We start from the raw sequence: 27,140 nt of genomic DNA, 5'->3' as shown, positions 1-27,140 counted from the left end.
TTTTCTACAGTGAGATGTTGTGAGTAGACAGGAAATAATCTCATATTAATGTCTCCTTTTTCACAGTCAAATATAGGTACACAATATAATTCTTTAAGAACAATATTTTCAAATCATACTTCAACATTTCACCCGTGCTGAGTGCTGGCCCCTGAAACAAAAATAAATGCATTATGTGCATTTTGTTTGTTGTTACATGCCCAGAATGATTAAAGCAGTTTACCTTCAACTGCATATGACTTGGATTATTGTTGAGTTGTAAACAAGTATTTCAGAAATCTGAATAACTAAAAAAGCACGGCTATTAAGGACTGCAAAGACCTGCTTCCCTAATGCTTACCTTTCAAAGGTAGGATGCGTTACACCATAGCATAAATATTGGGAAGTTATTCCCTACAGCTGTGCTAGCAAGGATGTTGTTCAGCAGGGTACCAGAGACCTGTGCAGCTGTACTGTATTGGGCATGTGGCTGGTGAGATGATGAGTGTATTTGCTCAGTGCTTGGCCTTTGTGGGCATTTCAGTTAGATGAAGATGGGACTGTATTTAATAAACTGTACACCTTGAGGTGTCCCTGATCTTTTGCGTAGAGGTCCAAAAGTAGGAGGAAGATGAATTGTGGTAGCGTAGAGAAGACTACTCAGAAAAGTATGATCAGATTACCACATAGTTCTCTGGTGCACATGGCTATGGACAGGCAGTAGTATGTTATGAAACCTAGATCAGTGTTTCCTATGCTACAGATTTCAGCTTATGCCTCTTCACATTCATTATGCAGATGTTGATTCTTGGAAGCAGCAAAATTACTTCTGATAAATTCTTTGTGATACTAGGCAAAGCATCGTGGGGAACATCAATAGTTACATATAGGAAAAAGTGATCTTGCCCAACTGGTCATAGAATCTCTGGCAACAGAGCACACCTTGTCGGGAAGCAACCTTTATTCAGGAGATATTCTTTCTTTAGTGGCTAGCTCTTGAATGAGGCCAGGAGGGAGTGGACCCCTTCTGGTCATGTGGGAAGCATGGGTAAATTGCTTGCACCTGTGCTCCCTGGGCCAGCCACTCCACCAGCTGTTCAATCATCAGGGACCTAACAGTTCTCTTACAATGGGGGGAAAAAAAATCTTAGTTGAGTGTAAGGCACTAAGGATGGAGATGCTAACATGTAGAAGCGTGACTTCCTACATGTAACCAGCCTACTGTAGGCAATGGCACTGCAAAGAGGTTGGTTTCCTGTAATCAAAACTTTTGGCTGTTAGCAGAGATACAGCAGATGAGGAGGTGGGAAGTTGACATAAGTGTTGGGGAGCAGTCAGCCAGGGGCAGCACTGATTTCTATGGAAAAACTATGCATACAGAGGAGTCAGCATTTAGAAGAAGACAGAAAAGAGCCTGGGTCCAAAAAGTATGTGGGAACATTTTTGCCTGGAAAATCCTACCACACAGAGATAACCAAGCTGTGGCTGCAAGGAAGTCTGTCTGGAATCACAAAGCCCAGAGGCTGAGGCTGATGGAGGTTCTGACTGCTGATAAATCTGAGTGTTTGTTACAGATGGTAGCTCTGGCATAAGTTCTGGGCAAGCTCACAACTTCCAGTGGCAGAAGAAAACTCTTCATATCAAAGTGAATGGAGGGATTTAGAACCTGTTCTTAATTTTAAGAAACTTGTCCTATCAGTTGTCTTAACACTGTACCTTATTACTTAAGAAAGTGTGATGGTTTTTGTTTTTCTGCAGAGATCTTAGCTGCTGAGCGTTTGGAAAGGGATGTGTTACAGAAGCTGGTTCAGAGCTGCGCTGCCTGCCCTGTATGTCTTCATACATACAAAAAAAATAAAAAATAAAAAAATAATAAAAAAAAAACCTTGATATTGAGAATTTTTCTGACCGGCGAAGGGACATTTTGTTTTGTATCCCATCATGTACACAGCACAGTGTCTTCTGAGAACCTGCTGCTTGGGGTAAGGACAGCAGTAATGTAACACAGGTGTGGTACATTGTTATCAGAAATAGCCAGTCTGCAGTGCCCATCAACTCAAGGATGCTCTGCTTGAAAGCTTATGTTTAAATTCTAGGTCTTTCTATTGCAAACACTTATTCTAACTACTTCATGAGGTTGTATGAGATTCTCAGGGCTGTCACTCACCAGTGGAACAAATTCTGCAATAAGGAGGAATACATGTCAGCATTCTGAAACGTTGCTGTGTTTCAACGATACAGTAAGATGCTGTTTGATGATACTGCCTCATGACTATTTTTCAGACTAATCTAAAATTAATCTCAAAACATTAGCATCAAGACACTTTATAGGTACCTGCTAATTGGACTACTCCCCTGGGGAACCTTTCGACCTCTGTCACAGGTGAAACTAAGTCATACGTTCATAATACTGTTTTATTCATAGCTCTTAGGTGAGAGATACAGAAGTGTGAAGTGTGCTTTCAGACATGCAGAAGAAAAAATAAGGAATGGGATGCAGTTTTAAGAAACCTGAGAGTTGTACTGAAGAGTTGCAAAATGATTCCCAGCTGAACAGAGCCTCACCTGAAGAGCTGCAGTACTGCTGAGGTCAGCAGTAATGGGGAGTGTAGAGCTTTCACATCAAACAGGCAAGAAATGGGTGACCTTACTGAGTCTGGACTTGACTATAAATAAAAGAACAGCTGCTGCTTTCAGAGTCAAAGTACGATAAAAAGCAGGGATTTACATCTTACAGCGAGTCTGGGACTCAGTGAGGCTCGCAGACCATAACACACAGTGGGGGAAAAATCCTGTGACCTAAATCAGTGGCAGCTGCTGTATAACAGGCTTGGTAATTTCCCACACCTGTGGAAGGCAGCTGTTTGGGAACCACAGCAGTTCCTCGTGCTCTCTGGCACTGCAGTAGGTCCCACCAAGTTCTTTCATGTGCTGCAAATGGAGATTTTCCACTCTGAGAAGACCAGCATGGCTGTTTCAATACCAAGGAAGTGATAACGTACACTGTTCTACCTTCGCACTGCCTTGAAATGCAAGGAAGAGGCAGCCAGCTGTCTGCCCTGTGCCTTAGAGGGGAGTATTATGCAGCTGTCTGAGTTAGAAAACTCTGAGCTGTTCATGCTATTTCTCTGGTGCAAAAATTCCCTAGAATGCACTGGGCAGCATGTGACAAGGTCTACAAACAAATGCTGAGGCATAAACAGCCAAATTTCTTATTCCCAGGTGATAGCCAACTAATTAAAATAATTATACTGCTCCAGGAGGTTTTTACAGCCTCTTTGCAGACATGTAAATGTATACTTAGAATATAAAAACCATGGCAAATCAGAATGTACATCTCAAACTCCACTGTTTTATGCAGCTTCAACTAGGAAAGGAGAGAGCTGATCACTGTGCAGAGGTGCTATGTACCATCCCTTGAACACACTTGCCTTGGCTGTATTCACAAGAAATAAAACTGCTGCTAATTGCCTTCAAGTATGGGACTTTGCCCTTGTGAGCAGTACAAAACCATGGAGATTTGGTTCATAAGATCTTAGCTTGCTTTCATATCTTTTACTGAAGTAGCTAATGTTGTATGAGGCCTCAGAAACATTTGAGCAATTCTCCTGGTGCATTAGGACTGAAAACAAATCCTGACTGTGTGATCTTAGATTTATTCTGCTGTTTGGTGAGCTTTTAAAGTGCCTTTTACTGAGAATAACCGGTCTGTTCTTGGAGTTTCTTTTATTTATCTTCTCCACTGTGCCCTGTGAGAACACTGACTTAATGGTACTGTTTTCATTGGTAAATGATGTTTTCAGTTCAAATTAGAATATGCATTTACTTAACGTAAGTAGGAAACATCTCATGCCCTGCTTAGAAATATGAGTTAGAAAGTAGAACAGCATAATGTAAAAGAAAGCTATTGAAGAAAATGTATAAAACAGAAGCAATAATTTTTTTAATTGCATGATAGTCCTATATGGGCCCTGGAAAGACAAAGCTGGAAATACTCTCAGAACAAGATCAGAAAATGGAAGGAAAAAAAAACACTCAACAACCACCAAAAACTCAAACCTGACTAACATAGCACATGTCCTGTGACAACAGCCATCTCACAGACCCAAGCTACCTTGCTTGGCTGTTATAGGTAGGGGTGTGCTGAGCGGTACACTCAGGCCACAGGTATAAGGAATAAAACCTGTTCTCCAAGCAGGTGACCAACTATCCATGAAACAAATGAAACAAGAGCCTACCTTCTTTCTCACATGGATCTCATGTTGCCTAATGTGCTTCTCATGTTGAGCTCATTTGTGTTTCTCTGCTTTCATTTTAAGTAATGGATAAGCATGAGTGATGCTAGCATGCTAAATTTAACACTTTGAAAGGACTGTTAATCTGTGCCAAGCTGATCACGTAGCAGCTGTAACTTTGCCAAGTGCTGGGCAGTATTTGAGGTAAGATGCTTCTTTTCTATTTTTATGTTTTTCAGATAGCTACTTTCTCTTGATCCAGTGAGTGCCTTGAGGTAGGTACTCTGTCTCTCCTGAGACAACTGCATATTAATGTACTGAAGTGGAAGGAGTGCTATTTCTGAATTCTTGTCTCTCTTTTAAACACTAAAAATTTCCTAATGTGTTGTGGCTGTTGTGCACAGCTGCTATGGTGCGTAAGCTTGTTTTAAATGTCTGCCTGGTGACTGCTTGGAGTTACAGGAAGGCACACAATCACTGAAATTTTATTTCTGACAGGGTTGCTGCGTGACTTCTGGTGAATGGGCATTTCCTAGGTTGTGTTGCATTGTTCTGATCTTGAATTCTTAGGATCGTCTTTTAAGACAGCTGTATCTGACCTTGATGTAGAATCACAGAATGGTTTGGGTTGTAAGGGACCTTAAAAATGACCTAGTTCCAAGCCCCTGTCATGGGCAGAGCTGCCCCAAACCAGATGAGGCTGCCCAGGGCCCCATTCATCCTGGCTTTGAGTGCCTCCAGTGATGGGGAATCCACAGTTTCTCTAGGCAACCTGTTCCAGAGAAGGGACGGTTTATATTTGATAGGAAGAAAAGTGCATATAGGAAGTCATAAGAGAATCAGAATTCTTGCTTCTCTTTAGGCTCAGCTGGAACTTTGATACCAATTTATTGGAGCCTGAGAGTGAACAACAAATTTACTGCTTAATTATTCCAAAAGGTAAGGCTCAGAGTTTCATGACTGCTGTTCTTTCTTCTTCTCCTGCCCCCTTTCCTTAATTTATTTCATTAATATAGTAGTTCTGTCAGTGCTTTTCCTTCTGCCTATACCCAACACTAACTTCAGACACAGGCAAAATTGAGTGTGGCTGCCTACTTGGCTTTAAGTTGGTGCTACAAGTGGTGACAGTGACAGAAGCTGCTACTGAGACGTGTCAGGATGTGTAGTATGATAGGAATGGTTGGATGAATAAGACAAGATGATAAGAATTTTGTATTTGCTCCTCTTGAATATTTACCTTAGCTCTTCATTCCAGTTTTGCCCTTCACACTCTGGTAGCAAGAGCAACCTGGCTTTATTTTCCTCTCTAGTGTTAGTTAAATTGCTAAGAATACTCAAGACATTTTTGTTTATAGTAAAGGCCTGGGCTAATTTCATAGGAGCTAAAGAAAAGCCCTTGTTCTTTTGACTTGTAAGCTAGATCCAACAGACATCCAGCTTTTTAGAGACCTATCTATTGATTGTGTCTGCCATCAACTGTGTAATATCAGTGGGAGTCCTCTCTGCAAAGTGCTCCAGTGTGTACAGACATTTTGGGTAATGTCATGCTCTAGGTTTTTTTAGTTCTCAGTCATTTCACTGTTTTTTTCATTCTCGTCTTAATAGGGGCAAGTGGGAAGAAGTTTTCAAGTGTTCTTTTGTGTCTGTTTTTTGTGTAGATATTCAGAAAGTTAAATTTTAAATAAAAATGCTACTTGCTTTGCTTTTATTAAATTCTAGGCTGTCCATATAAAACAGGATTGTTTATGCCAAACCTTCAGGCTGACTAATAGCTTCTGGACCATGCTCTGGGTTTGTCTGTCTCCTGCACTGTTATTGCGTTGGTCTTGTTGAACACATTTTGCCTTTGGTTATACATGTTTTTGTTAGTGCTATAGAAAAAATGAGGGAGTTTCTTTCAAGATAGCTGGAGAAAATTACAAAGATATTTGTTTAAAGATTTAGCAATGGTCAGTAGGAGGTGTATTTTTGTCTCCTGGTAAATTTATTGTGAGGCCACAGCACCGGTTAGTTGTGTTATTTGAAAACCATAGTTAGAAAAGTCTACTGTCTTCTGGTTGCTTTTATAAGGGTTTCTGTCTTCAAAGCTTTTGTGTGTCTGGGAGGTGTAAAGCTCAGTAGAAACATTTATGCAAGTTTATTTTTTCCTCACAGCAGATAAGCTTGAATCAGCTACTTCTGTGCGTTTAATAGCAACACAATGGTTTTCACTTGCATAGTGCTAACTGGGCCTCTGAAGTCAGTTGTGTTAGATGTGGGGATACCCTCAATACCAGATGGGGTGTGTGTGTGGGAAGCAACTCAGCGGTATTCTAGCAAGTTATTTCCACAAGCATCTGTTGATGCTTTTTTTTAAAGCTATGAAGTATCTCCTACTCACTGGTGGCTTCTTCTATTTTATGTGGCAGCTGAAAGTCAATCTAGGCTGAGGCTTTGAGTTAGTGAGTACATCTCCAAAGCCAGGCTTCTGCAAATGTGTTTATGCTGCAAAGCTGGTGTTAAATCAGTTGCAGCTGTCCTGGGCTAGTTTGCTAAGGGTTTATTCAGTTTCTTGCATTACCTTTGCAGTCCATGCTGTCACATGTGCGTTGCTAGCACTGCTCAAATGAGCTAATTAAAATCTGTGCTGGGTTGCACTGTAGATGTAAGCCTGACTCAGCAGAAGAATTCTTACTTAACATCTTAAAAACTCAGTCTACCTGAGTAGTGAGCTGCCTGTGGGATTAGGAGGTTCTCCATCTCTGCATTGTGGTTGCTGAGGGTGGGTGTTGGACCCTCAGTTGGGATCAGGCACTGGCATTTGTACACTTATTAAAGTCAAACAACAAAAACCTGCTTGCAAATGTTTACTTCAGAATGTCATTTTCATCCATAATTTTAAACATGGTGCTGTTTCTGTTATTTCCCCAAACTGTAGTGTCAGCTGTCGTTTTCAGTGATCACAGCTACTGAACTCCAGCGTGCAATAAATTACCTTCTGATCAAGAAGGGTTCATTTGCCAAATGCTGCAGCCTGTCAGAAACTTGTACTTAAATGAGAAGAAATGTCAAAGCTATCTATGCGTTAATTGCAGTGCCAAAAATACACTTACCTCAGTAACCTTGCCTTTATGGGATCATCAGTGTACCGCTTCTGTGAACAATAGAAAAGATTGGTATGGCTAGATCACATCAGCCCACTCTCATGGCCTGTTACAGGATTCCTATGCCCTCCTATAATGGCTTCTCTGCAGCTTATCTAGCCTGTTATGAAAGAGAACAAGAGATGATAATTTCTGTACAGCTCTTAGAAGGTATTTCTACCACTGAATGTGATTCTTGCAGTGTTTTCCCTGATGTTCGTGTTACATTCTAGTTTCACAATTTATAATAATAACAAAAAATAATGAGAATCACTGACATAAAAATACGTGCAGAATCAGCTCCATTTTTACACTCATCCGTACTATTTTGAAACTTAACTGTTGCACTCCGTAGATTCTGATTTATTTATTTAAATCTAACACATGCTATCAAATATAAACTATTGCACCAGGACCAACTATATTCCACTGTTACCACTAGAAGTATCCAGAAGTGAAAGGATTCTGTTTGTTTGGTTTTTTTTTCCTAATGGGTGTCTCGATATGTGAATATTTCAGACAGAAGCAAAGCCAGTGTGGTAAAGTTGGTTGTATTTAAGTATGACATCATGTGGTGAAGGGAGCTGTGCCTATGAGTAGAATGATGGTGATGATTGTTAGTAGTATGGCCTTGCAGATACTTCGAGCAAAATGATGGACAGTGAGGGCATGTGGATAATTCAGCAGAATGCAAGAGTCAATATGAGTATATCCTTCAGCCATTCAGTACTGCCTCAATGGTTAAACAGGGCCACCTAATTTTACAAAAACAGCAGTTTCTTTACCACGTCCACAGGTCATCATTCTGTCCCAGAGTTTGTATTTGTTAGTACAGTAAATAGAACAAAACTGCCACTGGGCATTCATATAGCTACTGAGTGTTGAGCTAAAGGAGCCTCTGTCTTCTGCATATGCTTTTCAGATGCATAAATGTTGTGCTCTGAAGTACAGCATCATCAATTTATGCAATGTAGTTGCTGTCAGTTCAGATCATCTTTTCAAATTGCTTACTGTAAACTTAATGGGACAAATGAGTGAATGCAGTCTGAGGAGCTGGGGATTATGTATCATCAAAGCAATGCATGAACTGTTGCGATGTTATGCTTTGTGAGCTTTGTGGTTGGTTGGTTGGTTGGTTTGGCTTTATGTTCGCTTGTTTGGAATGAACAGAAGTTTTAGTTGTGTTCCTGTGAGGTTCCACAGAATTTTGTGGACAAATCCTGCAATAAGTTCAATTTAATGCATTCAGAAAATATCACTGGGATAATAAGACTGTGGGTACCCTTTTCTTATACCTTATCCTGTAATCATATGCAGCTGTCTTCTCAAGTGCTCTTCCTTGTGTAGCCCTCCACAGGAACAAAACAAGTACAAGTTTGTGTGCTCCCACGGTGGAATCAGCAATGTGCTCGTTTTTGCTTTCTCAGTTAGCTTGTGTTCATTTCTATCTAGACAGCATAATATTAATAAATCTACGCTAGATGGAAGCCTGATACTTAGAATCTTAATGCTCGTGTCAAGTGTTGGAAACCTTAGGTTGCTCAGGTGGTTGGATTCTGAAATATTTGGAACTGGAAGTCCTGTATGGTTACCATTAGGTGATAATTAATCTCCATGTTCTGTAGTTTATGTTCATCGGTGCTGCTGAAACTATGTAATTGCGCTGTAGCTGGTGGCATCTGCTCTCAGCTTTGTTGTAACCAGAGAGAATTGCTGCCATGTGTGGCAATATGGTCTGTGTGCTGTAGACTGCAAGACAAGCAGAGTGGCTGCTCCCTCCATTAGAAACTACTCATTCTTGCTCTTAATAAATTGCAAATAGTAACTCAAATACTTGATTAAAAATAAATGCTACAGTGCTAAGGACTTGCAGTTATAGCTTGCTTTGTCCAGTGGGAGCAGTAAAATAGAGAACTAAATGTATTATTTCCTATATTTTACAGCTTTAAGATGCCCGTTTAAGTGGAATCTATCACGGAAAATTGTACTAGAGCCCTTTTTTGGCAAGGTATGGTATAGTGACTCTGTAATGCTGCCTCAGGGGCAATAGCATATCTTGAGCTTGTGTGCTTTTTTGTCTTTGCTTTTATGAGGATATCACTGGAAACTGGTTTCTGTTTAACCCTTGGCCTATTTTTAGTTCTACCCAACTATTTCTGCGGCTCTCCACCATAATTAACTGATTGTTGGTGTCCTCCCTTCATGCGTCATTTCTCTCTCCTTGAATATTCCTTCATTTTGTGTTTTTCTCCCCTGCTTCCTCCTTCTGTCTGCAAGGCTTTGTGAAGTCCTACATAAACAGATGCTGAGATGCATCGCTTACTTGTCAGGAAAATCTGTAGCCCCAGCTCTTCTTTGTGAGTCGTTGATATGCACATAGTTGTTCTGCTTTGCATCTGGTTTCTGAGGCAGACATTTAATCTCTCTTAAGTAAACAGCATCCACAATAGCGGGGAAGCTTAGCTGTAGCACTCTTAGAAAGTTGCTCTTTCAAATCCCTCTATGGAGAAGGGGGAGAAATCAGTAAGTTTACTCAGATGGGAAGTACTGTACATAATCTTGCAGAATCCTACAAACCACTGAGAGCTGCTAAAATGATTTTCTGGGTATCACCTATGCTTTGCAGTAAAGACAGGCCACAAGAGAGGCCAGATTACCTTCCAGGTAAATAATCCCACAGTCAGGAGGCAGATGAATTTCTGTCTTTTTCACCAGAAATTAATAATTTGCAGGTAGAAACAGTGAGCTTGCTGCATGGTAACAACATTCTGTATTGCAAATACTCAGCAACAGTGTGGTCAAAGAGTGCTGTTGATGTCATGTGGCCAAAACCTTGTCAGATATTTCCATATGAAGAGTGGCTCTGCAACCTTACTTGACCTATAAGTGTGTATTCTGTTCAATGTAATCCATAAATGCATTTATTGTGGCGTTGCTCCCCTGTGGAGTATTGCATTAGCCTATAAACAACAGGTATCTAATATAGGGATGGACTGGGAATATAATAATTATTTGTTGCTATAGCAAGCAAGCAGAGTGTACATAGCAATAAGGTTGTTTAGAAACTGTTCCGGGCAACTACTGGGATGTCCAGCTGCGATCTCCATGTCATACAAAGCCTTTCAGTTAGAGCGTGCTTTTCAGACATGATTAGTTGTTCTGTGTGCATTTTAGGTATCTAGAAAATCATGAAACCCAGGGTCTGACTTGCAAAAGTACAAACTACATGGAGATGCATTTAGAATCTAAGAGAACAATGTGCAGATAAATAATCATAGAGTTGGAGGAAGATGAGAGAATATCTGTTCTGTATTATGCCGTGTGGTAGCACTGACTCAGCCTTTATCAGCCATGGAGATGCTTGTCTAATTTGTTCTCCAGATCCTTCAATCAGCATAAGCAATTTATTACAGTGCTTATCTGGGTGGTTTTTTTTGTTGTTTTTGTTTTGTTTTGTTTTTGTTTTGTTTGTTTGTTTTTGAAAGTGAAGTATTGTACCTGATTCACTCTTCTTGCAGTAATGGATAGGACAAGACAAACAGGGTTAAGCTAACATTGAGAGCATATTTTTGATAACAATAAAAAAGGCTATCTTGGACATAGAGAATTCTCTTCCCTCAGTCTTTTAGGGCTCTATGGTGCTTATCTGTCCAGTCTGCTTTTTTGCAAGTGCTGTGTTTTAACTCTCATTTTCATTTCTCTCAACTGGATATTCTTGGGCTCGATTTTATCACTCCTGAAGTACCTTCCCCAGACTGCTGGTGATATTTCAGATGAGGCTTTATCAGTGGCGCTCAGTGCAACAAAAATACAGCTTCACATCTTGCTGGCTGTTTCCAGTGTGATAGAGAGAAGCAGGAATTTGCACTCCTATCTCACCTTGGATTTTAACAAGTACAAAGCAGCATTTTTCAATTGTCTGTTCTGTTTTCAGAAATGGATGAAACAATGAGGTTGTAGCTTTCCCAAATCATTTCATTTGAGAGGGGGAAAAATGTTTCAAGCCAAGTAGTTGGAATTCAGTGATTACAGGCAACAGGAAGGCTCAGATATTAGCCAGACTCAACCTTACCTATAATAAAGTTGTATGTAGTTAAGTATCTTTGCAAAGGTTCAGGATAATATCATTTTCAATCTGGATAATATCATTTTTTTTTTTTTTTTTTTTTTCTCCCAGAGAAAGCCTCGATGTCTTTTCTGAATAAGGGAGGTCAGAAACTGGGCATGATGACATGAATTCTGCCAGCCAGTGATTTCCATGGGAATCCGCTTCAGTGTTCAAGAAAAATAGCTTGCTTAGTGAATTGCCATCCTCATGTCTTGCACCATAGGGGTCTGTGTGTACGTTGGCTTTATTCTCTTCATATCTTTCATGTAAGATGACTACATCCTTATCAGCACTGAAATCAATGTGAGGGGAAATTTGACATTTCAGCTGTTTTCAAAACACCTAATATTTTTTGGTAGAGTTCGTTTAGTAGAAAATAAATTTAAAGTACTAGATGGTCAGTGTAAACATGTAAGATATACCCAGTATCTGCTTCCCATGTTTTCAAAAGCATTTTACTGTGATAGAAAGCAATGTTTGACTAGGAGGCTCAGTAATTTTAATAAATCTTTCATGTACAAAGCAGTGCCTTCTGTCAGCTGCTTCCTACATAGGTTTCAGGGTATGTGTTGACAGGCCAAGCAGGAGATATGCTCTGGTTCTCAACTCTTCATCAAGAATTTACAAGAATTCTTGTAATACTTTATTCCGTGGTAAAACCTTCTGGTGTCTACTCCTAAGTGATTATGTACTGAGAGGTGGCAGAGGAAAAGGGCTTCCATAAAACGTTTTCTGAAAGTTGCAGTGTCTAATTTGTATTATGCCTCATTAAGTGAAACAGTTGATTATTAGTTCAAGGTTCTGGATAGTTTTTGAACGTGGTCAGGCACTGTTGAAGCCTTGCTGCTGTCAGACTCATTAGCGAGAGAGCAATAAGCTGCTAGAGAAAGATATTGCTTTATTATTGTGTCATGATCAGTGTCAAGAGGAATAAGCTTTCAGTTTTGAAAATGGTTATAGGGAAATATGAAGGGTAGTTTAAAAGTTGTCTTTCTGCCTCATTTGTGGGCTTTCTCAGATTTCAAGCGTAACTGGATTCAGATAATATAAAAGTTAACATTTTCTCTGATAGATGTGTAAGACTTCTCATCAATGTTTCTGCCATCCAGAAACATGAAAGTTATAGTGAAAGGCTGAAAATTTCATCCAGATCAGACCTGTGCGCAGTAGTGCTGAATTCTTAACAGTGGAACACTTAGAGTCATAGAATCACCAGGGCTGGCAAAGAGCACTAAGACCATTGAGTCCAAACATCAGTCCATCCCCACCATGCCCACTGACCACGTCCCTCAGTGCCACATCCATGTGTTTCTTGAACACTTCCAGGGATGGTGACTCACCCCCACCCTGGACAACCTGTTCTAATGCATTACCATTTCTTAGAAGAACTTCTTTCCTAATATCTAACCTGAATTTCCCCTGGCACAATTAAGGCCATTACCTCATTTGCAGGCCATTACCTTCATCTTGCTAGGTAAATGGAACATTTTTCTTCTTTGTTTAATTATCTCTTCTCCATCTTTGGTTATTGTCATTGGTGTGACTGAACAGAAACCATTTATCATAATTCTTAATGATTCATTGTTAACTAATTAAGTCAGTGAAGTTCAGGAAGAGCTTCAAGGTATCCCCGGTACTGAAGGTAGGCATCTTGTAAGACAAATAATAATTTTACTTTGTGACAAATACTGGTATTCTTCTCTTATCTGCTGCTGGAAATCCGCTGCTTCAGACCACATTTGGTTACCCACAGCTGATGTACCTGATCCTACCTGAAAGTTCCCGTGGGGAATTGCTTAGTTCTGGATGACTTTATTGTATTCATAGTTGATCCACTTTGGAAACAGTGCAGTGAGGAGTATCAGCATTGCTACCATGTCTGGATTACTTTGATAAAAAGATATAATGCTTTCATTTTATCTGCTCTCTGAAAAAATGAATGAACTGGACTGTTCTGGTATTTTCTTAACCTGTTGAGTGAAGAGAAACTTTGTAATAGACAATCTTTCTTTAGTAAAGCTTCTTGTTACAAATCTTTATGCCGGGTTGTGTATTTGTATCTCTACTCAACCTGCTTTTGTTCTAGCAGATCTTAGCCTGTGGCGAGCTAAGGGGAATGTGTTCAGCCCTAGCAAAAGTATTCAAATCGGAGTTTTGTGAAAGCAGCTAGCAGCAGATCTACAGGATTTCAGCAGCTGCTTTAAACATCCTCCAAATGCTTTTATCTTGCCATTTATGTCCAAAAGGCAAAGTCATATTTTAGCCTTGCTCCCACTTAGTTCTTCAGCTGCCTCATAGTTGCAGTTGCAGGCTCTAAAGTGCATCCAGCCTAACAGTCTGTATTAACAGTCTGTTCTCTGCTAATTGACACTTAATACCTCTGCATATCTGAAACCCCACCACCACAAAAAACAAACAAACAAAACAAAAAAACCCCAAACCTGCAAAAGCCAAACAAGAACAACAAAAAGAAACATCAGCAAGCTTAAAAAACAGGACTCTGCTGAACTCCCTGTAAAAATAACATTAATTCCCTTCTTCTTTCCATTTGCCCTCCACAACAGCAACAGCAGCTCTGTCCTGGTGTGAGTGAGAAGCCTGATATGTGAGGCTTACACAGCTGTGTAGTTTTGGACTCCAAACAGAGGAGTCAAGCATCTGGAGCTAGAATATAATATATGTTTTGGAAACTGCAGTCTTAAGCTAACAGACTAGAGAAAGCTAAAGGGAATAATATCAAGATAAAGAGGATGCACCTGTAAAGTAACTAATAAAAAGCTTGAAAGGATCCAAAGACTGAAAGAATCTTTGGAACCCATGTTGCATACAGTTAGTGAAATAATGCTATGCTTTGCTGCACTGGGACTTTGTTGTACAGTGCAGGGGTTGCTATTGTTGAGAGCAGAGGGAGAACAGACAAAAAAAACCCCTCTGATCTTTGGCAGTAAGTCACAGAGGTCACCCTCAGGAAGGAGAACAGACAAGGCCTGACAGCTTCTCCACTGTCTCTCAAAATTGTAGATCAAAGCAGTTCTGTTGCTGTGGTGAAGACAACAAAACAACAACTTTCTTGTGCACTCATGCTCTCTAGAGATATAACGGTGCCTGCCTTCACGCTGACACCAGCCATGAGGACTTCTATTCAGATTAAAGGATTATTGAGCGGTGTGCAGTTTGATTCAGAATCTCAAGAATGAAACATGTCTTGAAGTTCCTTAGTAAGTTGTGTACAAATGAGCTTCTTCCTGTTATTGATGGTGATGTCTGATCTTCATTTCAAGGATAATCTGGTTCAGTTTACATAGATGGTAACCAGATTTCAGCAAAGAAAGCAGACTTTACAAGCTGTATTAATGGCGTAAGTGACAATAATGTGTTCTGGCGAGTGAGGTCCTGTAATGTTGTTTTAAAATAAAACTAGTTTAAAGTGGACTTGCTTTCCTGGGAGCAGTAAAATTAAAAATAATTTAAAAACAATTTATGAAGTTTTTAAAACTTTTTTTTTTTTTTTTTTTTAACTTAAATTGTGGACTTAAAATATGGAGGGTTTGGTACTCAGTAGTTAGAGCTCTGTTCTCAGAAGGTGCCATGGAATCTCCCTTCTAACTTTCCCTTGCTCAGGAGGGAAGGGGAATAAGAGCTACTGTGCGTAATGTCTGTGCAGCAAAGGAGAAACAGGACTCTGACGGCTAAGGTCATCTGTCACTGAGGCAATGTGTTCAAACAAATGTAGATTAATGCTCAACTTGTTTAAAACTTGATAGCTGAATCTACTTGAAAAGAAAAATATTGAAGCACTTTCATATAGCATCAGCTTGGCACAGATTGTCGTATATTGTTTAGGCTTTACTGAAGGAAAGTTGTAGATCTGTGTACCTTTCCAAGTGTTTCCCCGGAAGATTTCCCTGAAGTAATAGGATTTTCTGCTGAGAAGTGTTTTTCCCCAGCATCTTTCAGGGCCCTGTAAAAAAATATACCAGTTGCACAAATCCCTGTCCTAAGAGCTACACTGCCTGACATTTTTAGTCCTAAGCTCTGAACATACAAATAGAATACATAGTACATATAAATATGGGATTTTGACTACAAGTATCACTTGCATTGAAATGAATCTGGTGGTTGTCTGGCTTATCTTTATCAGGTAAATTACATTTCTTTGAAGTTTCAGGTTGTGTTGGCAAGCTTCTACATTGGATACCAAAACTTCTGGGGCTTGAACCAAAATCTGAACTCTCTGAGAACTGCCTGAGTGGCAGAGATGGCAATCAGAGTCTGAGTGAACCTGAGTGGCTCTGATATGAGATCCTGGGGTAACAAACAATTTAAAAAGGTCTGTGCCCAAAACTGTAGGTTGGGACATCTCATGCAAGGGCTAGTTCCTAACCTTGTCATGGACAAATGTGTCTGTGTAGCCGAATTAAGGCTGAAGGGCATCATAAACAAGCTGAGTCACTCTTCTGGTGTTGGGATGAACTGGCCTTATGGAGACCTGTAAATGGTAATGCTGCCTGGAAGGCTGAAACTGTAACTATTTTCTTTTGATGTGGCTGAGTAACCAGATCATAGAAGGCATCTGCTTTGGAAGTGCATTTGGCATGATAAATAATATTTACACAACTCTTCAGTAAATATCGCAGTGACATTTACTAGGCGTTTGTTTGTTCTTCTGTTTTTTAAAACCTGTATCCTTATCTTACCTTGTTGAGAGCAGAAGATCATCTGCTTTAAAGAGAGAGCTTATATTTTCCTCCTCCGAGCACTGGTTTTCTTACCATTCCAACAGTGCTACAGAGATGTGTGGCAGTTTGCAGATGTTTCCGGATCTTTACTCAGAGGGTTTTATAATTCAGACCCTGATTGTATTTCAGATTTTTCAAGAACCTTCTTCTTTGGATCTTGAAGATCCATGGCAAAGTGGGTGAAGCGCCCAAATGGAATCTTCCTGCCAGGTGTGTGAAGGGGTGGAAAAAGCCTCTGTTGAATTTCCAGATCTTGACTATGTTCCCTCAAGAGCTTCTGAGAAAGCCTCACTGAGAAAATGTATTTGCTTGGGACAGATGTGTGTAGACCTCCCCAATTCTGAGGAACAAATCTTACTACGGCCTCAGACTGTCATGCAGCCAGCCAGGTATGTACCAGCAGCATCCAGTCCCTGCCATTCAGAAAGCTGAAAAGAGAGTTTATAGTGTCATTAAGAAATTTGTATATATGGTCTTTGATGATACTTGCGCAGATGTTTGTGAGGATCTGCTATACTTTTCCACACAGAGATGGAAAATGTCTTATGTATTCTGATATTATTGTAATGACAGCTTGCTTGGTTTACCTTTGTATAATGAATATTTAAACGGTATTTAGTCTATTAGCTGTCATATGTGCCGCAACTCATAACTTTGTAAATCTTACTTTAGCTTGTAGTAATACACACTTGAGTGCTGGCACAACACCTTTACGGTTTGACATATGCAGATATTTGTACCTGGAGGTACTACAGCCCTGCAAAGTATCAGAGTTGTTTTATGACACTGATAGTGATGAACACTAAAACCTGTTGGATGTAGCATTCATTTGTCTTTGCAAGTTTGAAATTTCAATTAGATCAAGCAGGAGACTGTTAGAATTAAAGAAAAATAGGGACTGCAGAAAGGGAACTGGAATGATTGATTTCTATTTGTTGTTTTTTTCCATTCTTTCATGTCTTCTGGCCTATTCTGTTCTGCATCTGCTGCCCAGCATGCATTTGCCTCCATGTGCCTTGTTATAACATAGTTTTTCTCCATGATGCTCAAGAGTCATCGCTGTTGAGAATAATCAATAGGAGAACCTATCTTGTTCGGTGTCTATTTCCTTGAGCTTTTCTTATAAGCAACCTTGTTTATATTAGGGTGAATTAAAATGCAATAAGTTAAAAAGATCTTCACCTTCCCTTGAGCTTACATTCTACAGGAGTCCATACATGATCAATTTCTAGCATGCTGTTTTCCTAGCAAATTTTCTTTCATACCTGACTATATGACTCCTAGCAGAAACTATGCTGAAGTTTCCGCATTTTCTACTTCCTTACGAGAGGTGGTGGTACAAGACATCTGTATTGGGCTATTTTTCTTCATAGCAGTCAATATGGTGCTTTGTTTTGGATTTTTGACCAAAACAGTATTGATCACACACCAGTGCTTTAGTTAGTGCTGACCAATGCTTTAACAGTGTCAAGACTTTCTCCCTCAGCCCCCCCTCCCCAGTGAGTATCTAGGAAGGCACAAGAAGCTGGCAGACGACATAGCTTTGCGCAGCTGGCTGGGGCTACCAGGGCACACCACAACATCTTGTCTAGATTTAGGAATGCTGATCCAAGGAGTTGGGGCAATATGTAAGTGTATTAAAATGAAGAAAAGCAAAAGGGTTTGCAAATAAGCTAAGGAGTCTTTTTATGTATTTCTCTCTCCAAATGGAGATGAAAGCAGCTATGGCGGCTGAGGGACTGCCTTAAAACATCCCTCGGCAAATTGCAGGCCAATTCAGTAGCCATATGGGAGGCAAAACAGGGTGTTTTGCCACCCTATACTGCTTTGTACCTTTCTTGTCTCTGAATGAGACTTTAAAGTTTGGCTGTGTTCTGAAAATAAAGTAGGAAGGCTTTGAAGTTTCCATGTCTGTTGTTTCTCAAAGAAATGTGCTCAGTTTAAAAGTAAAATAAGGCTTCCTTTCCTGCTGCTTTTTAGAATGTTCAAGTGGAACTTTTTCTTTGGCTTTTACCTGTTACTAAGGCATACTGCCCTAGATTTAGACCCTTAAAAGCTAAAGCTGAACGGGATTTGTGGCCTTTTTTGCTTTGTTTTTTATTTCCATCTAACTTCACCAAATGTTTGTTTGCTAAAACTTTAAAGCAGGTTAGCAATTCTGGTGTTTTAGCTGGCTGAGATAAAACCATTGGCTGCTCAGTGTCGAGTTTTTCTCCTGTGTAAAGCAAACAAAAAAAGCCAAACCGAATTAAAAACAAAGAACATCATATTGTTATTAATACATTGGAGATTTAAAAAGAATTCAATAAACTTTTTGTGTAATAGTGACACCAGTGGTACACCAGTATCACTCCAGTGTGTGAGTAGCTGTGTTGATTTAGATTTACTTCCCTTAGCTGTATCTGCTCTGAAAAAGCCAGTGTTGGCCTTTTTCTGTGCTGACATCAGTAAGCCTAACAGTCACCACATAAGGATAGGTACATCTGAAGCGAGGTCTGTGTGCACATAGAATCTATTCACCTTGGAATCGTTAATGAATTTATTCGCTGTTTTGCAAGGTTGATAAAAGGTTATGGGTTTTTAATTTCCTGGTGGTGAAACTGAGGCATAGACAGTACAAGATATTGTGTAATCTGAGACTTCTGGAATTTCTGTTCTTACTTTTCCTTAACTTCATGTTCCAGAAGGCCTGAAATGAGCACTGTGTATATACGCTGCCTGCATGTGCGTCGTGTGTATGTCTCTATGCACTCACAGTAAAATCTGTACTGAGAGGAGAAGGAACAAAAATTTCAGCAAAGCTACTTTTTGGAAATCCTGTGTGACCTGAGACTTTTTTGTCACTAATTCATTCACTGTTTCATTTTAATTCTTCCTCCCACTGAAGGCAGGAGTTTTATACTGCCAAATGACACAACTGGAAGTTCCAGCATGAGTCACCAGGGTGAAATGGTGGACAGAGCCTGCGTGCCTGCTCTGTGCAGGAATCAATCACCTAAAGCACCTGTGAGGTGAATGGCTCACTAGAAAATTAAGCACTTCTGTCATGCTGGGTATTGTGAATCAGGTGAGTGTCAATTGCTAAGTAGATCTGGGACCAACTGTACTTCCCTGGGACTAAGGGCCTGCTTATAGTTAGGCCAGATGCTGGGTCTTAGCTATAGCTGTCTTCATGCTCATAAACCAGTTTCACTGTACTCCTATCCCTTCAGTTCCATTCACTCCCATATCAAATTTTTCATTGTCAGCATTGAGCTTTTCTCCCAGGTTTTCCTAAAAAGAACATGCATTCATTAACTTTAATAATGAATGAATCTGCCCTAATGGTCCTGTTGTGACCAGTGTATTCATGTTTGCTTCAAGCAATCTCAGTTCTATTTAAATTATTATTTGTCTGGTAGTTACTGTCTCTGTCTCCTTACTTTGTTCTTTACTCATTTTGCTGATTTTAGATTTTGAAGAGAGGTTTGCAATTTCATCAGATGAAGTTCTTCAACTCCTTGATGATTTGCATTTTCTCTTTTATGCTATGAAGGTAAACAAGAAAACTTCATACTTTGTATTACAGCAAAATTGTCCAATAGTTCACAGCAAGGAGTATCCATCGCTTCTGTTTACAAAGTTAGGCCTCTATCACTTTGTTAGGGGGCAATAAGAATGGACAGATAGCAGGAAGATCTCAGAAGTCTGTCCTCAAAATCAAAGTCTAACTGACATGAAAGAATGTCTCCTACACTTTGTTGATATTTTAATCCTTAAAAAACCCACCAACAAACAGCAAAAAAACCCATGCAGACATCTTACCATCCCCCAAAACATTATACACTAGTTGCACGAGGAGATTTTGATTCAAAGTTCATTCTAATGAGACTAGGCAGATGTTTGAGATTATTGCATAAATCGTGAAAAATGGGGGAAAAAATGATCTAGATTCCATAAATAAATAAATAACCTTATCTGATCTTCTGTTGGTGTGTGAATTACATAGAAAATATTTTGTTATACTGTGCTTCTAAGAGCTAACGGTGTAGCCAGAGCATTTTCTAGTCCTGGATGCTACTTGGGGCATTTTCATGGCCAAGAAGAGAGAAATTTTTCTTTCTTGTTTAAAGGTTCTGGTCAGAATGGATGAACACCTACAGGTAATGCCTTCATGTGATTTGTGTGGAGGATGCTGATGATGTTTTCAGAGCCATGCAGATGTGGAGCACAGACAATTGTGATAATAGAGGGAAATGTCTTTTATGATCTTTGTGTATGTTTGATGACAGTGTGATCTGTGACCATCTATAACTATCTGTTGTAGGAACAAATAGAAAAAAATAAGTTCAAAGAAGTTCTAATGTTGGAACTGAAAATTAAAATGCAGTTGAGAGTAGGGTGAAGGCTACATACTTTGATTCCTATGTTAAGTTTATATTGCTGTCATTAGTAGTTGGCAACCAGTGAAATACTACAGGGAGTAAAAAAAACCTATATTTTAGGGAACAGACTGAGATTTGTATCAGAGATGGGTAACATGGCTGGTTATTAAGACCAGAATTATTTTATCTTCCGTTAAGTATTTGGCATACCTGTCACTCAGCTACATTCTACTGAGCTAGATAAACCAAAAGCTTGATCAGGTATAGCTGATAATAACTAGTCAATAATGTTATTTCTTGATCAGTATTGGTCTCCACTTTGTATTGCTTTACGTAATAGCATTTGTTTCATGTTCTTTAGAGCCTCTACACAGAGGCTTTCTTCATCTGATTCTCTAAGAACTTGCTCTTTATTTTTTTTATTCAGCCTTAAATTTCTGTTTAAATGTGTTTAGCAGTAGTGCTATGTGGACTGTTTTCAATTTGTGCAGGTTTTCACTCTGATTAATAATTTCATATCTTTATGTAGTGTAATGCATATAGTAGATGCCACCATTTAACTTCCAGCTTTTTGGAAATCAAGAAATGTCACAGTGAGTGATATTTTTCCTGCTGTGGGTTTGTTTGGAAATGTTTCTAGATTTTTTTCCACGTCTTTTGTCGTCGATGTTGTCAGTATTTGCATGTCATGTTCATTCTCTTTGCTTTTTCTGATTCTTAAATGGGAGTTCACCTGTAATTGCTCTGCTACAAGCAACCACTCAAGTACCTGATACAGTTTCTGCTGAAACACCTGTGGTGTGCAGTATAAAACAAGTCCAGTTTATAAGCTCAGATGCCTGCTAAATGAGATTGCAAAGAGCTGCTATGCACAATACACTACACGCCAAAATCCATTTAGCTGTTCCTTATTAGCAGCTCCAACTGAAAGAACATGGAGTTCTGTTAATCTTGCCTAAGTAACATCTTGTTTCCCAATCAAGTGCAATCAGGATGATCTGATCTAACTGTATTATCAGAATGACTATTTTGATATGCTTCACAAGTAGTTGCTTAAATTTACTGGGTGTTGCTGTTGTTGGGCTGTTGGTTTTTTTGTGGTTTTTTTTTTCTGTTGTTTTTTTGAATATTCTGTAAGAACAGGGGTCTTTGTGTTTGGTTGGACGTGTCTGGGTTGTTGAGATGTTCTTGTTTGTTTTGTTTTTACTGCAGAATGAGTTTTGTAACATTTAGTGGGCATAGAATTGTGTCACAAATTTGTGATGTCTATTAATACTTCAAAATGTACAAATTATGGTTTCCTAGTATTCATTAATTTTTCCTGGCTCCTGCTCCATTGAGAATAATTGACTCCTTTTTATTGTTTCCTTCATCTGGAGTTACAGAATTAATCCAATATTACAGTTGTCTCATCTGCACTTGTCTGTTCTGCTACTTTCCCACATTACAAGTACTTGAATGCACGATGATCTTGGTTTTAACCAGAGAACAAAAAGTTTCTGCTTTACTTTGTGTTTTCTGACTTATTTCATTCAATATTCATCTTATTTTTTATGACAGAAAACTTTACTGCTACTGTACAGAAGTCACAGAGAAGTGCACAGGCTTTTTCTTGATTTAAAATTTCCAGTTTTTCAGAATAATATCCATCTGCTCCCTTCTGACACTGGAGGACAGCCGGTGTCACAGAACAAAGAAGGCTGAGTCCCGGTAAGCAAATTGCTTTGGACAGACGTCAGCAGGCTTCCCACTTGTTCAGAATTTAGAAAGAAAAAGTCATTTCTGTGCTGTAACTATGGACCCAAGAGCAGTGTTTGTTGAACTAGGACTTATGGCCAGTTGTAGAAGGATTCATTTTATCAGTAAATTCAACACCTTCATGAGAGAACAGGTGTATTTAAGGCCTGGTTAAGAGGCTTCCATATTGTAGTTTGAATACTTTTCCCCCCATCCTGTCCCTGTTGTCATTAATATCTATAAATCTTGATAGAAGTTGCAGAGCTGATGAATTGTGCTGGTCTGTAGTCTGTGGCGATAAGTAACTCTGATACTGGCCCAGCAAATGAAATGACATTATTTAGCCAGTACCAAGTACATACGATCAGTGCTTTCAGCTTTGATACAAGATAGTCACACTTCAGTGCTAGTTAACCACAAGTAAGGGAGACGGAAGGGTGGTGGGGTCCAATGCTCAGAATTACTTACACTGTGTGTGTCTGTACATGCGCCCATCATAATAAGCTTTTCATTTAAATGCTCATGTCTTCTGGCTGTGTGTTAATACTCAGAGTTAAGTCTTGGAGATAGGAGGATCTCTGAATTTAACCACTGAATGAATAATGTCAAAGTAGATGCCAGGGAGCTGCATCTGTTTGTTCACAAACGGAGTGGCTGAGGTGCTTCAGACAAGATGAGTAGTAAAACATTGGACCAAGACTTTGTGCAGGAATTCAACGTCTACATAAGCTCTGAAGGAAAACTACTGGGCGAACTTTCTGGAATTCTGACCTAGGTAGTTGTTATATTTCTAACTGTGCCTGTGTGGCTCCCTCTGTCTTTTCCCTACCTTGCCATTACAGTGGGGACAGCTGGAGTGCAGGACAAGTACCCTTCTAACCATTGCTCTCATGGTTTTGAATTCCTCAGGTAACTTTTCTTTGGAGTGAGGCTGTCCTGTAAAGAATATCCTACCTTGTCTTGACTTTTCACTAACATTTTCATCTGTCCTCTGAAGCTCAATTTAACTTTTATAGCAAACGCCACCTCTGCTGTACCTCCTGCTCTGAGGTCTTCATGGTTGATAATACATCCAGGAGTCTCAGCAAATTTGAAAGAATATGAAGGTTTGTTTCTTGTTTTTCCCATTTGAACTCTTACTTAAACACTTTGCAGGCTCTACTGACACCAAGTGCCCCCTCCTGCCCCTGTTTTGTCATGCACAGGGTGTATTTAATCTCCCGCATCCCAGCTGTGTTTTGAGGGCTTTTGCAAACTACTGCCATCTTCCTGGGGAGAAAGAGTTGTAGGGAAAGACATGCTAGACTGAGGGGGAAAGAAAAAGGAGGCTTTAAAATATTTTGTATACTCTGACAGAGGAGAGAAACAACGACAAGATAGAATAAGCAAGAAAACTCTCCAGGGATGTGACAGCTGAACTTTTGAATGAGCTGTGAAGTGCTTTTCAGCTCTTCTGTGCGCTGGTATTCAAGATGGCATCTCCTCATGAAGGTGAGTACTCTCTCTGCCTTCCTGTGCCTATCAGTGTTCACCCAGAACACTGGAAGGTATGAGAGGAATGAGCAGTACTCTTAGCTTCCATAAATTAAGGTACTCGAGCTCAATTGGCTCAGGTCTACTACTTCACAGTAGAGAATGCTATTTATATGCAAGCATGCAAAAAGAAAAGAAAAGCCTGTCAGTCACTGACTGAGGATCAGAGCCAAATTCTAGAATTCAAATGCTAGGTCTCAAGGATGCTTAGAAAAATATCACTGCGTTAAGGTTGTCTCAGCCTATGGAGAAGTCCAGAAGTTCAGTGAAATTTTTTCCCCCTCTGCCTTCTGATAAAAGAATTCAATAAAAGAATTCCCATCTATTTTGCAAATATTCTTCTTCTGCCATTTTAGTCAAGATCTTAGTAGTTTGTCTTGCAATATCTAATATGATTTATCCAGACAGGCTTTTTGTTTTTACTAGGAAAGGGACTTTTACTGAATACAGACCTGGATTCTGCTCTATCAGTGTTTGTCTGATGCCTTCAGGAGGTGAGCTTCTACACATCAATTCTGCAGAAGTGAGTACAGCTATTACGAGCTGTACAGATTATTCTGTTTAGCAACAAGGGAAAGGAGAAGGTTTGGGGGGGTGGGATTTTTTACCATTTTGCTTTTGATCAGCATTAACTGTAATCTTTCACCCTACCTGCTTCTTTCTGTCATTCAGCTCTGTTTCAGAAAAGTATGGTCCCTTGTACAGCAAAGTGTGGTTTTTTTCCCTCCATTGAGCTGTCCTGGATGAAATTCAGTGTGATGTATTATTTCATAATTTTTTGCACCCTAAGTGAGGAGTTACTCATGCTGAGATTTGAAACTTTTAATCTTATGGCGAATGTGACAGTACATAGTTTCAGTCAGTGCCATGGCACATATTTCAAGTTTTTCTGGAGTGAGAACTTTGAAGCTGAGGGTGGCAGCTGAATTACCCACATTCAGTAAGAAGAAACCAACTCCTTTCTTGTAAGTGATTTTGTAGGAAGAACTCTTTCCTTTGCCACTGCTATCCTTGATAGATCTGTTATAAAAGTTAAATCATTTATCAAAACTGCCACAGCTCCCGTGACCCATAGAAGAACAACCATCAGACCTTAATTGCAATAGCCATGTAATTTCAGAACTTCTCTTCCCCTGTTCACCTACTCTCTGACCTTTGTGTCAGCTTCTAATTTCCTTTTGTAATTGACTCTCTTTCTCATAGTGCAGCAGATGCATCTTCCTAATATGGTGTAAGATCCAAATAGTGTCATTGCATGCCTAGCAAATTTGCTTGTATCTATTTAATATTCAGGTGCCTGAGGGGAAAAAGATACAGATTAAAATATTACTTGCCTTAGCAGGATAGTGATATACCTCCATTTAAGATACAAGTCTACTTAGCTTCTTTTTTCTGTCTCGATTTCCTTTCAGGGGGTTAGAGGTCAGCTAATACCATTATGGTTGAAAACAGCTTTAACTTGAAGAACAGCAACAGCTGGAGGTCAAGCAGCTATCATCCCTGAAATAGTTGCCTCATGGATTCAAGGGATACTTCAGAGCTTAGCACAGACCAAACATTCAGCTTAAAAATCTGAAATTGCACAAGGTAACTTTGGAGGTTGGAACATTAATTAAAGCTGGTTTTGCCTAAGATCAAAATGTCTTTTGGTACTTATGGCATTAAGTGCCATTGTTGAAATAATTATTTGGAAGGAGAACGAAGACTTCATGAACATTCAACAGAAAAAAACTGAATCTAAAATGATAAACTAGATATGAAGATGCATCTTCATACTGCATTTTTGATCCTTGCTTCCAACCCTTTTTTGTACCTAGGGCAAGATAAAGCTCTCTTATTTATTTATTTATTTTTAAAATGCATTATAGGTCAGCCTTCCAGTATGAAAGTGCAGAATTCTTACAGTGCCAGTGGATCTTTGGAATCATAAAATGGTTTTTAACCATTTTATGGTTAATGAAGAACAATGTCTCTTGTTCCTCATTGGCTTTTCTCTCAGCTATAACTACTAGAAGACAATACTGAAAGCACTTCTGGAATTCTAAAGGAAAATTAGTAGTCATTACTTTTCAAATACAATGACAGGGCTTTATATACCTGTCCTATTATGTGAGGTGTCTCAGATCTGTCCTCTTCAAATCTGGACTGATGACCCAGACAGCACAGAGAGCTGTTCAAAGCAGTCAACATTCATAGGTTGTAATCTCTGATATTCTACTCATAATGTCATATTGTCATAATATCATTCATCATAATGAAATAACGCGAAGACTGTAAGAAGCACTACACTGTATTGGTTTTTGTCCACTTTCCCGAACATAAAATCTATCCCGGTCTTGCATATATCTTTGAAAGCTAAGGCGCACTGTTTTGCAAAGAGAAATAGTTATAACAGAGTACGAGTATACTTGGAAAAAGAAATACTTCGCATTTTGCTTCAGAGAGTACAAAATATGTGTTACCCATTTCATAAATCTTTTGTCTACGTCTCCTTAAGTCACACTTGAATAGCATGGTTCTGAGAGAAATGGATAAGACCAAGTTTTGATGCCTAAGGTGCTTCCATTCTGGTGATAGGTTGAAATAAAAAAGCATAGGGAAGATAGCAAGAAAATAATAGAACCATAAATAATAAATGTATTCTGCAAGTGTCATAGGAAAGCATCAGAAGCCACTTTAGTAAGCTAGAAATGTGCATGCAGATGCAAAGCTGTGAGTGAAGAGAGATGTAGTGAAGAAATAGATCTGGTGAGAGCTCAGACAGAAGGGGAAAAGTAATATTCTATCAATAATGCAGAAATAGGATACATGTTTTGTCTGATATAATTGTGCCTCTTTGGTATGACTGAAAGGTAGAAGCAGTAATTAGTCATGGCTTGAGACACGCTGGGTAAGCTGAGCAATGGGAAGTAGCAGAAGAAATTATTTTCTCCAGAGAACAAATGATGCACATTGGTCTAGGCATACAGCCCTGCTTTTGCACTTTCTTTCCTTGTAATGCAGCTGTTCCCAGCTAACAAAGAAACTCTGCATGATAAGCTCTAGTCATATCACTACTGTTGCTTTATATTTAATGAGGCAAGTATGAACTGTGAACTAGGGAGTAGATTAAAGTTTCTCAAGCAGACAAGAGAACATTTCAAACTCAGCCTAAGAAAGTGTTTGTGCTACTGGTGTCCAGTCCAGAATTAGTACACTGATAGAGATTAAATTGCATTTTCTCTGCCTGTAAAAAAACCCATTTACTCCATTATATTATCTGAAGATAAGCAGTGATCCAGATTGCTGCTGAGAAGAAATAAGCATTATAGGCCGTAGCTGCA

The 27,140-nt window shown here is 39.3% G+C and overlaps 2 long non-coding RNA genes across 20 annotated transcripts in view; one reads left to right on the top strand and one right to left on the bottom strand.

Moving 5' to 3' along the window:
- Positions 1-27,140, bottom strand: part of LOC107314795 (uncharacterized) — a 93,705-nt gene that overhangs the window by 39,499 nt on the left and 27,066 nt on the right. For 5 of the 19 annotated variants that reach the window (XR_014946553.1, XR_014946555.1, XR_014946557.1 and 2 more), the window contains exons 7-9: positions 16,142-16,611; positions 9,660-9,836; positions 7,307-7,457 (exon numbers count right to left, since the gene is read on the bottom strand). The exons of 2 other annotated variants lie outside the window; for them this stretch is intronic. This is a non-coding gene — a long non-coding RNA (uncharacterized LOC107314795). Of the gene's footprint in view, positions 1-7,306; positions 7,458-9,659; positions 9,837-15,273; positions 15,406-16,141; positions 16,612-27,140 lie in introns of those variants that run through there. 12 more of the 19 variants (XR_014946550.1, XR_014946560.1, XR_014946558.1 and 9 more) reach the window with 5 other exon arrangements.
- On the top strand, positions 246-25,457 carry LOC107314796 (uncharacterized). The gene is made up of 12 exons (XR_014946570.1): positions 246-1,961; positions 4,454-4,489; positions 5,077-5,153; positions 9,280-9,344; positions 11,514-16,572; positions 19,071-19,718; positions 20,296-22,257; positions 22,936-23,059; positions 23,301-23,390; positions 23,641-23,775; positions 24,244-24,340; positions 25,230-25,457. It is a non-coding gene; the product is annotated as an uncharacterized LOC107314796 (long non-coding RNA).

The sequence above is a fragment of the Coturnix japonica genome, chromosome 5 (assembly GCF_054131305.1).
Source record: "Coturnix japonica strain WE chromosome 5, WE-NBRP24, whole genome shotgun sequence".
In the NCBI taxonomy this organism is placed as follows: Eukaryota; Metazoa; Chordata; class Aves; order Galliformes; family Phasianidae; genus Coturnix; species Coturnix japonica.
This window is presented reverse-complemented; position numbering and strand designations above follow the sequence as displayed.